At 40.0% G+C, this 14,394-nt stretch overlaps 1 protein-coding gene across 21 annotated transcripts in view; it reads left to right on the forward strand.

Annotated features, from left to right (window-relative positions):
• eya4 (EYA transcriptional coactivator and phosphatase 4) overlaps positions 1–14,394 on the forward strand; it is a 680,435-nt gene that overhangs the window by 340,064 nt on the left and 325,977 nt on the right. The window lies entirely within an intron of this gene.

Raw genomic sequence — 14,394 nt, forward strand, 5'->3', positions numbered from 1 at the left:
GTCTTATGGTCTCTAGTTCTGCTGAAGCTGGCTGGAAACTTATGTTAAGCTGGACAGAAGCATCCTCACAGGCTTCACTCTATTTCCAGCCTGTCCCTTTCTACAAGAGATTAAACTGTGATGAGGCTGTTCCCGCATTTCCCTCAAAACACTTGCTGCAGTATCCAGTTAATCTCAGAAATGACAGTCAGATCCTTCAGGTGTATTAACTCCTGCATTGCCTTTTTACAATTCATTCATGGGATGTGGGTGTCACTGGCTAGGTAAGCATTTATTATTCATCCCTATTTACCCAAAAGGGCAGTTGGTATGGGCCTGGAGTCACCTCACAGATCAGGTGGGGATGGTAGATTTCCTTAAAGCTCATTAGTGAATCAAATGTTTTTTATGGTAATCATCAGTGGTTACATGGTCACCATCAGACTAGCCTTTTACTCCAGAGTTTTACTGAATTAAAATTCCACCATCTGTCACGTTGGGATTCAAACCCATGTCCCCAGAACATTAGACAAAGCTTATGGGTTACTAATCCAACATATTCTTGCTTCAGTTTGCCTCTATCTTTATTTTATAGTCAGTCCTAAGTACTGAACATTCATAATATTAATCTATACTTTCTCAGTGTTAACCTGAAATTCTGATTCAGATAGGATTGACAGATCATCTGGTATCTCTATATGCTCCCGTCCCATGTAAAGAGAATAACAGGATATTACCTACATACTATACCAACTGATTTGATCAATTAAAAGTCACCAAATAATTTTCCATGCAGTGACAGAGTATGAAGAAGCTATCTTCGAAACAGGTATATTATTTCCCCTTGAAAGTAAAAGCAGATTTCTATAAATGTCCTTTCCTCATCAGTATAAACCAAAATCATATGAGATGTCCAAAGCTGTGGGGAATGGTTGCAGTCCAATCCACAATTGCCACCACCATGAGTGTGCAAGCCAGAGTGTTCCTATTTAGGGTTCTATAATTAATGTTAACCTCTAGTTTCGTAACTGACCATGTACTTCAGGATTTTGTGCTCCAACAAGGACTACACCAACCCTTGACATTTTTTTATGCCTCATTTGGAAAGGAATATTGTCGTGTGTGGCTTCTTCACAGATGTTGATACTGTCACAGTTGCCAAGTCCACCTGCGAACCCTTTCCACAAAAGGAGTATCACTGGGAGTGCTGGAATTGAGAACGATACATAATTTATGAGGTGATTCTGAATCAATAACAAAAAATTGACTTTGACGCTCTTCACTTGGTTTTCCCTCATTTTACTCTGAAAATACTCAGGTTGGGCTGGGCACAGCTCCATCAACTCTGAGACTATGCTTAAGCAAAGTCGTAGTCCTGAAGATCCTTCCCAACTTTCTCATCAGCATTCCAATCACCTCCATTCTCTCGAAATCGGTATTTAATTTGTTTTCTGGGATGATGTACAGATCCCTTAAGCAATTTCAGCATCTTTGTAACCCTGACTCCCTGACTGAGGTGGAGGCAGTTATATATCTGTTTGTTTTCAAATCTATCTGTCATCTTCTGAAGTACTCAGTTTTATTGACCACCTCTTTGGTAAATTCCACAAAGGCTGCCTGTAAGGCAGGCTGATTGATCAGAGTTGTTAAATAGTTTCTTTATTGGGTATGTATGTAAATCACTTCAAATATGCTCACATGATTAGAACTGGCCTTCCTGCATGCAAGAGTCCATCCATGGGTAGTCAGGACTTCAGTGATTGACCAGATTATTCCTCTCTGATGACTGATTGCACTGACTCTCTCAAATTTCTGTTGTATAATAGTGTGAAGTATGTCAGTCAGTGATTAGCACTGCTGCCTCACAGCACCAGGGACCCGGTTTGATTCCAGCCTCGGGTGACTGTCTTTGTGGAGTTTGCATATTCTCCCCGTGTCAGTGTGGGTTTCCTCCGGGTGCTCCAGTTTCCTCCCACAGTCCAAAGATGTGCAGTTATGTGTGGATGCGTTGCATTAGTCAGGGGAAATGTAGGGTAATAGGGCAATGGGTCTGGGTGGGTTACTCTTCGGAGGGTCGGTGTGGACTTGTTGGGCCAAATGGCCTGTTTCCACACTGCAGGGAGTCTATACCAGTGACCAAACCCACTTCAGAATGTCAGACAGTGGTAACATATATAGTGCAATCCCTTCTCACCTGATATTGCTGTCAGCAATTTTCTCACCTCAACCAGTTTTGACAAGTTTTAGAAATGTTCAACCTTCAACTAGAAAAGCAACCTTACTTATTTTCTAAGGTCTGCTTAAATGTAAACCATCTCAATGCGTATTTTACTCAGGCTCAGATAATGAGTGCATTCGTAGTTTGCAACTTGGTGTCTTCAAGCAAAAAGCTGAAAAACACATTTGGTTTTAATTCTGGTCCAGCTTACATCTTTACTTATTATTGCCTTCCATTCTTCACCCACTCTCTGTCCATCTCTGTACAGAGTGCATGGTAATTCATTTCATTTGTATATTGCTAAAAGGCTGTTGTAAATGTTTGTATAACAGTCACTTTCATTCCTTGTGTGACATTTTTCAAGTCATTTCAGTAAGCAGCCTAATACCTAATACAAGTTTAGGTATTTGGTTTTTGGTAACCTGTTTGGTGTCTGTATTCGCTGGTAGGAAAAGGAAACCTGTGAGGCACTTTGATTCTAACTTAAGATGTAGCATTATAAATATCCAAATTTCGGGCCTGTTCATACAAAGTCAAAGCCAAGTATGGAAGGAAATCAAACTTTCCTTTTCTAATTTTGACAAAATTTTCTCAACCTACTTTCCACATGTAGTATCATGCAAGTGCAAAGTTTTTTTCTAATTTTACACATAGCAAGAGCTAGTGATGAAAAGCAATTATATTAGCGGGAAAATAAGAAGGTATTTGCTGTGTTGTTTAAGCAGATGTGGCTTTTCACTTTAGGGACAGAATTGTAATTTAGGATCTTTAGCAGTTACATCCTTCGAATAATGGAAAGGCTGAATTGACTGTATTAGTTAAAAGCCCATAAAGCATTTCCCCTGTAAAAGACCCCTTTGATCCAGTGGACTCACTCAGACTTCTTTTCTCACTCATAGAATGTACTTTTTTTTCCGTAATCAAAATTGAAACAGCTGTCCAAACAACCTCTCACACTGCTAATGATTTTAGCAGCAGCTACCAGTGCACAAAATTATTCTCCACGTCCCTAACGGCTGCTTTTGTTTTTGTAGTTGTAATTGTGCAAATAAAGTTTTAAAGAAATAAAACACTGTCTCAATATGTAGAAAAGATGTCACAGAATCTGTGATTAGCCCTATTAATCTCAGACCCAGCCTCTGTCCAGAGCCTCATTGGCTCAGCTGATAACGATAGGAGTGGGTCAGAACGTCATAAAACATAGAACATTACTGGCAGTACAGGTCCTTCGGCCCTCGGTGTTGCACCGACCTATGAAAATAATCTGATGCCCATCTAACCTACACCATTCCAATATTATCTATGTGTGTGTCCAATGCCCATTTAAATGCCCTTAATGTCAGCGAGTCTATGACTGTTGCGAGTCCCTACTACTCTCTGAGTGAAGAAACTACCCCAATATCTGTCCTAAATCTATCACCCCTCAATTTAAAGCTATGTCCCCTCGATCAGTCTTCACCATCCGAGGAAAAAGGCTCTCACTGTCCACCCCATCTAACCCCCGATTATCTTATACGTCTCGATTAAGTCACCTCTCAACCTTCTTCTCTCCAACAAAAACAGCCTCAGTTCCCTCAGCCTTTCCTCGTAAGACCTCCCTTCCATACCAGGCAACATCCTAGTAAATCTCCTCTGAACCTTTTCCAAAACTTCCACATCCTTCTTATAATGTGGTGACCAGAACTGCACACAATACTCCAGGTGCGGCCTTACCAGCGTCTTATAGAGCTGAAGCCTGACCTCGTGGCTCTGAAACTCGATCCCCCTACCAATAAACGCCAACACGCCATATGCCTTCTTAACAACCCTATCAACCTGGGTGGCAACTTTCAGGGATTTATGCACCTGGACACCGAGATGTCTCTGTCCATATACACTGCCAAGAATTTTACCAGTAGCCCAGTACTCTGCATTCCTGTTATTTCTTCCAAAGTGAACTGACCAATTTCATACCAAGGTGTGTTGCATCTGATTTTCAGAGTCTGTTCTTAGGGCAAATAATGGCCTTCCTGCTGGTGTCTGAAAACCTAGCTTGTTCTGTGTTAATTATGCAAATTGAGTCTACAGCTGCATTTTACAGCCTCCCCTTACCCCCTTACCCCACTTCCCAGCATGCAACTCACCATATAAAATAAGCATATGACAGCAAAACAGACCTGGGTCTGCATCAGTATGTTTCTGTAAGCTCCTTAACTGTTGTGTTTGATTACATATTATTAGACTGTTTGGCAACTAGCACCTTTCTGCTTGTGCATTCAATATCTAGTATACTTTTTCTTCCTTACCATATTGAGATTTTCTTAACAAAGTGTTTGCTTTGCTGAGACAGACTTCCAAGGAGGCTTGCCAACCATTGGTGCAGCAGAAGTTACAGAAAACAAATATGGGAGGATGTGGACATTTCAGTTGTTGTTGTCCGACATGAAGATGGTTAATAAATAGTCAAAGCTTAAGTATTGCTGAGAAAAGAGACATACTATTGAAGCTTTTCATCTTGGACCCATTAGGACAGATGTATGGATGCCAAATTTTGGAGGAAGCAGCAATTAAATTGTAATAGAAAAGGAAGCCAATTCCTTGACAAGTCAATTCTGATTGTCCTTCAAACCTTCAGAAGTGCAATCTCTGCCAGCGTCAACAACACCATTCATGAACAAATCCATGATTTCCCTAGCCTGTGTTTCCCTCTATTAAATTTTGTCAGTTCAAGAAACAGATATCAATGAAGACTGAAGTGTGCATCAAATGTCCATAATATGTCTTCATACGATACTGCTTTCTTACCAATGTCTGTCCTGCTAATGCATTTTTAGCAATAATTCCTATCATCCTGCTCTTGCTTATCCAAGATTGATCCAGTTCTGTACATGGAGAATCCTTTTCTTCATGCTGCCACTGCTGGGCATGGCGTGGCCCCTTGATTGCCTGCAGTGTTTCTGAGAGTGAAAAGTTGGATTCCATGCTTCTTCTGAGCACTGAAGCATCTGCTAGTTTTTCGGTCCCTCTCTTCAGTTGTTGCTTGAAGTCATTGCTCATTGCTGCTCAAGCTCCAGATCTGTTTGCCAGTCCTCGACAATGCCTTTGATGTCCTGATGAATGTTCTCTGCTCTTTCTGACCTTAAGGTCCACTTCAGTTACTTACGTCTATGCTTTTTCCTTTTATGCTACGCTATGTTTCCCAAAGTAATGCCGCTGGACTCCATAAACCTTCCTGCAAGACACATTATTCACACCTTGATCTAAACACATATCATCTCCACAACAGGTTAAACATTCTACTCCCTCTTAGCACACTCTATTTAAACAGATAACTCGAACATGATCATCATTATCATCATTATAAATGTTTCTGATGTTTATCCCATTCCTCTACATCAACTATATCAATGTAGGGTTGGAGTCATATACAGACCAGGTTGGATAAGGATGGCAGGTTTGCTTTTCTAGAGAATATTAATGAAACATTTGCAATTTTTAACAACTTGTCCTTTCCTTTTTGAATTGTCATGATGTCATGATGAAATTTGAACACCTAAAACTGACCTCCAAGTCCTAGTGTTTGGTTGCTAAGAGGTTCCTGTAGGTTATCCGTGTGAAAGCGTACAATTTTGATGTGTACTGTGTACTGGTAAAGGGATGAGCATGTGCATGTAGTAACTGCTGGCAGCACACATACAGGGACGCTAGGCAGTGAGAGTGGACTGTCTACATGCCCCCAACAGTAACCACAAGGCAGGATGGAGCATATGGTAAGAAATGTTGGATGCTTGGGATAAAGGGATGGTAATAATCATGGGTAACTTTAACCTACAAATAAACTGGTAAAATAATTGGTAGTAGTAGCCTTTATACGGAGTTCATAGAATGCTTTCGGGATAGTTTCTGAGATCAGCAAATTCTTGTACCAACCAGAGATGAGGTTATATTAGGCCTTAGTATTGTCTAATGAGACAATATGAATTTAAGACCTCAGAGTAAAGGCACCCCTAGAAAGCAGCGACTAAAATATGATTGAATTTTATGTCCAGTTGAAAGGGAGAAGACAGGGTCCAAGTGTAGGCGAAAGGCGAAAGTGAGGACTGCAGATGCTGGAGATCAGAGTCAAGGTTAGAGTGGTGCTGGAAAAGCACAGCAGGTCAGGCAGCATCCGAGGAGCAGGAAGGGCTCCTGCCCGAAGCGTCGATTTTCCTGATCCTCAGATGCTGCCTGACCTGGTGTGCTTTTCCAGCACCATTCTAATCTTGACTGGGGTCCAAGAGTAGTATAAACTTAAATAAGGGCAATCATATGGGCATGAAAGCTGAACTAACTGGAGTGAACAGATACATTGGGCTAGGGGATAGAACAATAGAGAATCATGGCAGATATTTAACGAGATATATCAGGATAAGAAAAACTCATCCATAATTAACTAAAGAAGTGAGGTAAAGCTTTCAACTGTGCAAGGATAAGTGGCAGGTTAGATGATTGGCCAGAATGTAAAGAATGGCAGAGAATGATTAAACCAGGTGGAGAGAGGAACTTAATGAAATTCCAGTCACGGGGGAAGTGGTTCTAAGCAAACTGATGGATCTGTAGGCTGACATGTCTTCCGGTCCAGATGGACCTCATCCTAGGTTCTTCAAAAAGATTGTTAAGGAGGTAGTTAAGATGCTTCAGTGTTTCCAAAATTTCCCAGATTCAGGAATAATTCCATCAGTGTGGAAAGTACCAATTCGACCCCTCAATTCATGAAGGGAAAGAGACAGAATAAGGCAGGAAGTCATAGGCTAATTAGCTTGATACCTATGGGAAGGAAGGTGTTAGAATTGATCAATAAAAAGATTCCAGTTGCACACATTGGAAGAACTCAAGGAAGAATCAGCATGGTACTGAAAAGCAAAATCATGTTTAACCACTTCATTGGAATTCTTTAAAGGAGTAAAAGAAACATGTATTGTGGATAGAGGGGAGTCTGTAGACATACAATACTTAGATTTTCAAAAGGCATTTGATCAGGAGCCATATCAAAGACTGTTGCAAAAAATAAAAGTTCTTAGTGCAGGGGATAACATATTTACATGGATTAAAGATAGGCAGGCTAGCAGAAAGCAGAGAGTCTGCATAGATGGGTCTTTATCTAACACGACACATTATGAAGATTGGTGTCCTGCTGCGGTCTTGAACTTTATACAATTCATGTCAATGATTTCGATGACTGGAGTGGAGATATGGTAGCCACCTTTGCAGTTAACACAAATAAAGATAGGAAAGCGTGTTGTGACTAAGACATGAGGGGTTTGCAAAAGGATATAGATAGATTAATTAAATGGAGCACAATATAGGAAAGTATAAAATTGTCCATTTTGGCAGAAAGAATGCAAGAGAAGCATATTATCTGAATGGCGAGAGATAGTAGAGCTCTGAGAGGCAGAAAGATCTGGGACTCCTAGTGCATGAATCACTGAAGGAGTATAATATTGAAAATGTGAACTTGTTCAATTTGGCAAGAAAAATGAAAAAGCAGAGTATTACTTAAATGAGAACAACTGTGAAAATTAAAGATTCTGAGTGATTTAGATGTTTTAGTGCATAAGTCACAAAAAGTTAGTGTGTAGGTACTGTACATAATCAAGAAAGCAAATGGGATGCTATCTTTTATTATGAGAGGAATTGAATATAAATGTAAAGGTGTAATGCTTCAGTTATTGCACGGCATTGGTGAACTCATGGCGTACAGTCTGGCAGATTGGCATGGCTAGGTGCAAAATTAGATTTGAGGTTTCAATCAGATCTTGTTGGGCTCCATGATCTAGTCCTGTCCCTAATTCATATGTTCACATGTACGTTCATAGATCACATCTCAAATTCTGGGTGCAGTTTTGGTCACGTTATTTGAGGAAGGATGTAAGTTCATTGGAAGTGATTCAGAAGTGGTTTACTTGATTGATCCCTGGAATGAGTACATTATCTTAGGATAACTTGGGCATGGTGGTCATGATTCTGCTGGTATTTAGAGTAAGAGGGATGGCTTGATTGAAGTGTACAAGATCCTATATGGTCTTAACAAGGAGAGCATGGAAAGAATGCTTCCTCTTGTCACTGAGTTTAGAACCAGGGAGCACTGTGATAACATTAGGGGTCTCCCATTCAGGACAGAGATGAGAAGCTTTTTTTTTCTCTCAGGCAGTTATGTAACATTGGAACACTTTGCCTAAAGAGATGATTTGGGGCGGGAGAGATTACTAAATCTTTTTAAGGCACATAAGGATAGATTCTTGTTAGGCAAGTGAATTAAAGATTATTGGGAGTAGAATGGATTATGGAGTTTGAACCACAAACAAGTCAGCCGTGATTTTATTAAATGGCAGGATAGGTTTGAGGGGCCAAATGGCTTGTTTCTGTTGCTATTTTGTATGCTGGTAATGACCATCATGAACTCTGACTCCTTGCGAGCACTGCCATTTTGAAGTTCCATTCTTCAGCCTACTCTTAGCCTTCCAAAGCAGAACATGCATTCAAGGTCTTGAATACTCTCCTCACTGGAACTATTTATAGGGATCACTTGAGTCATAGAGGTGTACAGCACGGAAACAGACCTTTCGGTCCAACTTGTCCATGCTGACCAGATGTCTCAACTCAATCTAGTCCCACTTGCCAGCACCCAGTCCATATCCCTCCAAACCCTTCCTATTCATATACCCATCCAAATGCCTCTTAAATGTTGCAATTGTACCAGCCTCCACCACATCCTCTGGCTGCTCATTCCATACACGTACCACCCTCTGCGTGAAAAGGTTGCCCCTTAGGTCTCTTTTATATCTTTCCCCTCTCACCCTAAACCTATGCCCTCTTGTTCTGGACTCCCCGACCCCAAGGAAAAAACTTTTTTCTCATAATTTTGTAAACCTCTATAAGGTCACCTCTCAGCCTCCAATGCTCCAGGGAAAACAGCTCCAGCCTGTTCAGCATCTTCCTATAGCTCAAATCCTCCAACCCTGGCAACATCATTGTAAATCTTTTCTGAACCCTTTCAAGTTTCACAACATCTTTCCGATAGGAAGGAGACCAGAATTGCAGACGTAGTTGTTGAATTATTTCTTCTGGATGATGCACAGTGATATGAATTTATTTTTCAAAGCTTGTTAAAAGTCTACAGGAAGTATCTGACTGCTGCTGAAATACTTAATTGGTAACCAAGGCTTCTCTAAACCAATTGCTGCCAGACTTGGGTGGTCTGGTAGAGGTTTCTCTTGGCATTAAACATGATTGGAGAATGAGCAAAGGATGTGCAGGTCAGGACAGACTGTTAGAAAAGGCAGGAGCTCTTACCAGGAGCCCAAACCACAGAGGGTCTTTCGGGAGCAGATCTATTTGAAGTGGCATTGATTGAGATTCCCCATACCTCTTTTGGCAGGCCTGGAATGACAACATTGATTTATAAAACAACATTAGCACAATAAAATGAGATCATAAGACATGGGAGCAGAAGTAGACTATTCAGCCCATCAATGTCTGCTCTGCCATTCAGAGATCATGGTTGATCTGATAATCTTCAACTCTACTTTCCTGCCCTTTCCCTAAAATCTTTGAGTCCCCTTCCTGATTAAAAATCTGTCTGTCTGTCTCAACCTTGAACAGACTTACTGAATCAGCTTCAGCAGCCCGCTGCGATAAAGAATTCCACATATACACTACCCTCTGAGGGATAAAAAGTCCACCCCATTTCTGTCTTAAACAGGAGACCCTCACTCTGAGATTATGCTCCCTGATCCTAGACTCACCCACAAGGGAAACAACCAACCTCTGTCAGCATCCTAAGAGTCTTTTATGATTTTCAAAGGCCTCCTCTCATTCTTCTACATTCCAAAGGAGTACAAACCCAATCTACTCAACTTTTCTTCATCCCTTCATACCTGGTATCAACCAAGTGAATCTTCTCTGGACTGTCTCCAATGCCCATATATCTTTTCTCAGATAAGGGGGAACCAGAACTGTTCACAGTATTCCAATTGTGATCTAACAAGTGTCTTGTATAGTTTTAGCAAGACTTCCCTATTTTTATATTCCATTTCCTTTGAAATAAGTCCGACATTCCACTTGCCTTCCCTATAACTCTCTGAATTAGGATGCTAGATTTTTTTATGATTCATGCATTAGGACTCAAATGCCTTTTTACTGCAGCTTTCTGCAGTCCTTGCCTATTCAAATTATATTCAGCTCTTATATTCTTCTGCCAAAGTGCATAATCTCACATTTCCTGTATTCCGTTCCATTTGCCAACTTTTTGCCCAAATGTTAAGGCGTCTCACAGTAGCACTATAAAACAAAATTTGATACATAAGGCAGTATTAGAAAAAATAGCCAGATGCTTGATCAAAGTAGTAGGCTTTGAAGGTGACATGAAGAACGAAAGGAGGGACGAGTTTAAAATGGGAATTCCAGAGCTTCATGCCGAACCAACTGAAGGTGTTGACACCAGCGGTTGTGTAGTTATAACCATGACTTTCAAGAAACCAGACTTTGATGAATTCATAACCTAAAGGATTATAGAGCTGAATGAAATGAGAAATTAGGAACAGCAAAGCCATGGAGGGATTGAAAACGAGGATGCAGATTTTGAAGTCGGAACAAATTTACCCCCGCCTCAATGTTCTGTTATTACGAATCCAACGAGATAACCACAATGCCATCATACTTTGCTGGATGAGAGGTAATCTATTACTCAATTACTGGCTGAGAAAGAAACACCTGGCTGGGATTGCTACTTCTGATCCTTTTCCTTTGATCCTGTGGAGGTGCATTTTACGGTTCTCGCTTAAGTACTTTTCTTTCTGTCATTTTGCAAAGTTTACCCCCAATGTCTCCTGAAGATGCGGATTTATGCTAAAGTTCCACAACAATTGGCCTCCCTCCGATGCCTCAGCTAAGTACCAATCCTTCCTTTGTGAATTAAAACAGTGAGTATTGGCATGTTTTGGGGAGCTTCAGTCATGTATCAAATGCAATCCAGTGATGAGGAAAAGTTGTCTTGTCTGATTGCTGTGAAGAAGTGGATTGCAAGGAGTACCTGCTTTCAGATAAACATTGCAGCTGTATTGTGGACCCCCTGAGTTTATTACATTTATGAATCAGTATTATGGTAGTAGATGTTCACAATTTTTGGCTGTTGGAGATAATGCTCTGTTAGTAATTGACATTTGCATCATTTAGTGGCGAGTTAAGAATTTTATTACTTTGAACAATTCGACAACCATACATCAGGAAAGTAATTTTACTTTTATACTGCATTTTGACCATTTTTTTAAAAAGTTACACGAAACCTTGAGATGCATCACCCAAGGAAATGTCCATAAAAATTAGGAACAATACACATTTGATAAAGCTGCAATGATATTGTTGAATGTTAAAAATGTACTAACAGGTATAATTTTAGAAAAACATATTTCTGAATGAGATTCATCTCAAACTAAACATCGCATTTATTGAAAGCCATACTTACCTCCAGCAACAATTTTTCTGCTGCACTATTTTTGTCTTAATACAATTTTCTTACTTTTAGGTCTGCCATGCAGTTCTTCACCTGAACCGACTAGCCAGGTGGTACTATTGTCACTTATCTTTGCAAACTGAGTGAATGATTTAACTTTTGATTTAATCGTAACAATCCATCATTGGGCATTCAGCCAACTGTAGCAACAGCTCCCTTCCAGGTAGGTTTCTAATTTAATGCTGTCCATTGAGATCGTTTTTGAAGGCTTACGATCTTCGATTCACCCCCTGACGTTGCACATATAGGCCTGGATACCCAATCAGTTTCTTCCAGTTTTTGCTTCAATAATCCAGCAGTACGATGACTTTCAATTCCCTGCTTTATTTTCAAAAGGTTAGCTTTTGAACAGTTCAATTATGCATTCTGTGTTTTAATACCTTGCATGCTTTAAGTTGTTGTAATCCCCTGCATTTTTTTCCCTGAAAGGTTTCTTTGTGTTACCTCTGAACATCAGATTGCTACAATGTTTATCAATCAACTATTCTCCACTGTTTGTTTGGAATGCTTGTTGGATGGGTTAGTAAGTTTGTAGATGACACTGAACTTGGTGGAGTGGTGGACAGTGTGGAAGACTGTTGCAGGTTGCACAAAGATTTGGATAAACTGCAGAATTGGGCTGAGAGATTTTGGTCAATGCAGATAAATGTGAAGTGATTCACTTTGGGAAAAGTAACAAGACGGCAGAATTCTGGGTAGTGTGGGTGTGCAGAGGGATCTTGGAGTCCATATACATAGATCCCTAAAAGTTGCCACCCAGGTTGATAGTGCTGTTAAGAAGGCATACAGTGTGTTAGGTTTTATTGGTAGAGGGATTCAGTTCCGGAGCCATAATTTCATGCTGCAACTGTACAAAACGCTAATGCAGCCGCAGTTGGAATGTTGTGTACCGTTCTGGTCACCCCATTATAGGAAGGAGGTGGAAGCGTTGGAAAAGGTGCAAAGAAGATTTACCAGGATGTTGCCTAGATTAGTTCTCAGGTTGGCGGAACATCGAGGGCCGAAGGGCCTGTGCTGCATTGTATTGTTCTATGTTCTATGTTCTGTGCTTGTATTTCTATTGTATGTTATCTTTATGTGAGCTGTGTCTACTTTTTCTTTAATAGCATGTTCCCTTTTTTCTTCATCCACCAACCCAAAATCCAATATTCAACACCAAACATCTCAACTGCATGATACTTATGAGCAACCGACTTCTGTTTCGCGGTCTCAAATAATACACTCCGTCTCTCTCATTTATACCAAGTGCCAGAAATCATAACTGTTTTTGCATAACAATATACACACATCTACTACTCTCAAATATTTATAAATCAACCCCACATTTCATCTACTGTGTCAGTTCCTCAGTATTCACATGTTCACATCATCCAATTCCCAATGATCAATCCGACAGAAGCTTTCTGCAGTCCTCTTGTTCTTAAAGCTGAAGCAGCGACTGAGCTTTTCTCTTTCCATTATAAGAACTGAATGATTTGTCACAAACTCACAGTCGAACTGCTTAGTTATTTAGCTGACTACTTAATAATGGTGAAAAATGAATGAGTTACTTTGAAGTGAGAAGCTGTATAGGATAATCACTGGCTTGACACTCTGGTATGAAATGGCCTCTCTCCTCACATACACTAGGGAATTTCCTTAATTTATGCCACAATGTAACTTAACGCTTTTCATTAGTTCTGATCTTGATTAAAGATAACTGTAGAGAATGCAGCAGAATTTCTGGAACATTCTTGGCAACTGTGAGCAGTGTCAATTCCTGCCCAAAGTGCAACATTGTGAAGAATAGATAGCCTCACAGCAGGAGATACAGGAAATGGGACTATCCCAAGACCAGATAACACAGGACCAGTGCTGTCTGATAGTGGATAAAGCTATGCTATTAAGATACACCTTCTGTAGCCCCACACATCATGACTTGTGCTGATTCAGAAGTTTGTCTTTTACTGTTTGGCACAGGTTCATGAACAGTGTTCTGTCTATCTGCCAAGTTTTTGAAAATAACATCCAAAGGGGATAAGGAGTAATGGTCACAGTGTCATTGATTTCGAAGGAATTCTCAACAGTTGTCCAGTCTCATCCTCTCGGCATGGAATTAAAGATAAAATATAAATTTATATTTTGTCCACGGGCAATGTCATGGGATATCAGCAAACAACCATGTTTTTTTTTATAAAATGCAAGCCTAAGACGAAAACAGAGATATGTGCCACCCTGTCGTGCCGTATCATGTCATATTAGTGCAGTACGCTACAAAATTGTTACTTGTTACTTCTTAGCAACAGAAAAACACAATCCTGTATACTAAAGATTATTTGCTTCTTATTCATTCATTCAAATAAGTTCAAGTTAAGGGGCACTCAGCAAATCAAATAGTGCTATCAGATATAGGATTTAATATCATATATCAGACATTTTGATATTACTGTAGTATTGATTCTAGATGACCCTGTTTGAAAAGTTTATTTGAATTTAGCAGCTGCAGTATATTATTACCTAGGTGTTTGCAGATGACCTTGTAAGTGATATACCCTAGGGTATTTTATAATGGATTATTGTAGATGTAAGAGTTGTAAATTTATCAGTCTGGATCTTACTGTAAGTATTATAAAAATCATTAGCCATTAAATATTTGTGGTGCTTGTAAATGGCATCAGTAATGAGCCAG

This window comes from Chiloscyllium plagiosum, unplaced genomic scaffold (genome assembly GCF_037043375.1).
Source record: "Chiloscyllium plagiosum isolate Xiang-an unplaced genomic scaffold, Cpla_swu_hap1 HiC_scaffold_3, whole genome shotgun sequence".
NCBI classification, from domain to species: Eukaryota; Metazoa; Chordata; class Chondrichthyes; order Orectolobiformes; family Hemiscylliidae; genus Chiloscyllium; species Chiloscyllium plagiosum.